Consider the following 1,340-nt stretch of genomic DNA (forward strand, 5'->3'; position numbering starts at 1 on the left):
CAACGCTGGCGAGGGGGCCGAGGATACCCCCGCCCCAGGGTGGGAGTGGTGTTGTGTTCAGCAGCCCAGCATGGCGGGGTGTGTTTGTGGGTCTGTGGCGGGGTAGGCGGGAGGCTGCTGGGAGCCGGGGGGTGCCCCAGGGCGCTGGGGGGCCCGCGATCGTGTGCAGGGTGTGTGTGTGGGTGTGTCCCTGCCCTGGCTCTGTGTGTGGGTGGGCGGGTGGGTGGGTGTTGGGGGTGGTGCGCGCGCTGGGGGAGGGGAGGGGAGGGGAAGGGGAGGGGCGGGGCGGTCGGCGGAAGGACCCTGCGGCGGGGCGGGCGGAGCTGGGCGGCCGCAGGAGGAGGAGTCGCCGCCGCAGCTCGTCCTAGGTAGGTGCGGAGCTCCCGTGTGTGTGTGTGTGTGTGTGTGTGTGTCCCTGCCCCGCCCGCCTCTGTGTGTGTGTGTGTGTCCCTGCCCCGCCCCGCCTCTGTGTGTGTGTCCCTGCCCGCCTCTGTGTGTGTGTGTCCCTGTCCCTGCCCGCCTCTGTGTGTGTGTGTGTGTGTGTGTGTGTCCCTGCCCGCCTCTCTGTGTGTGTGTGTGTGTCCCTGCCCCGCCCCGCCTCTGTGTGTGTGTGTGTGTGTGTGTCCCTGCCCCGCCCCGCCTCTGTGTGTGTGTCCCTGCCCGCCTCTGTGTGTGTGTGTGTGTGTGTGTGTGTCCCTGCCCGCCTCTCTGTGTGTGTGTGTGTGTCCCTGCCCCGCCCCGCCTCTGTGTGTGTGTGTGTGTGTGTGTCCCTGCCCCGCCCCGCCTCTGTGTGTGTGTCCCTGCCCGCCTCTGTGTGTGTGTCCCTGCCCGCCTCTGTGTGTGTGTGTGTGTGTGTATGTCCCTGACCCGCCTGTGTGTGTGTGTCCCTGCCTCTGCCCCGCCTCTGTGTGTGTGTGTGTGTGTGTGTGTGTGTCCCTGCCCGCCTCTCTGTGTGTGTGTCCCTGACCCGCCTGTGTGTGTGTGTCGCTGCCTCGGGGGTGCCGGACCCGCAGCCCCGCCCCGCACGTGTCCCAGCCGGGAGCCAAACAGCCGCAAACCGCAGAGCGCCGCGTTCACGGGGCGGAGCCGCCTGCAACGGGACCCCCCCTAACCCCGCCCCCTCCGGGACCCCCCGGGATCCCCTCGAACCCCACCCGCAACGGGACCCCCCGGGACCCCCCCGAACCCCACCCCCTCCGGGAACCCCGGGGACACCCCCGAACCCCGCCCGCAACGGGACCCCCCGGGACCCCCCCGAACCCCACCCCCTCCGGGACCCCCCGGGATCCCCCCGAACCCCGCCCTCTCCGGGAACCCCGGGGACACCCCCGAACCCCGCC

Source organism: Carettochelys insculpta, chromosome 32, assembly GCF_033958435.1.
Source record: "Carettochelys insculpta isolate YL-2023 chromosome 32, ASM3395843v1, whole genome shotgun sequence".
NCBI lineage: Eukaryota > Metazoa > Chordata > Testudines > Carettochelyidae > Carettochelys > Carettochelys insculpta.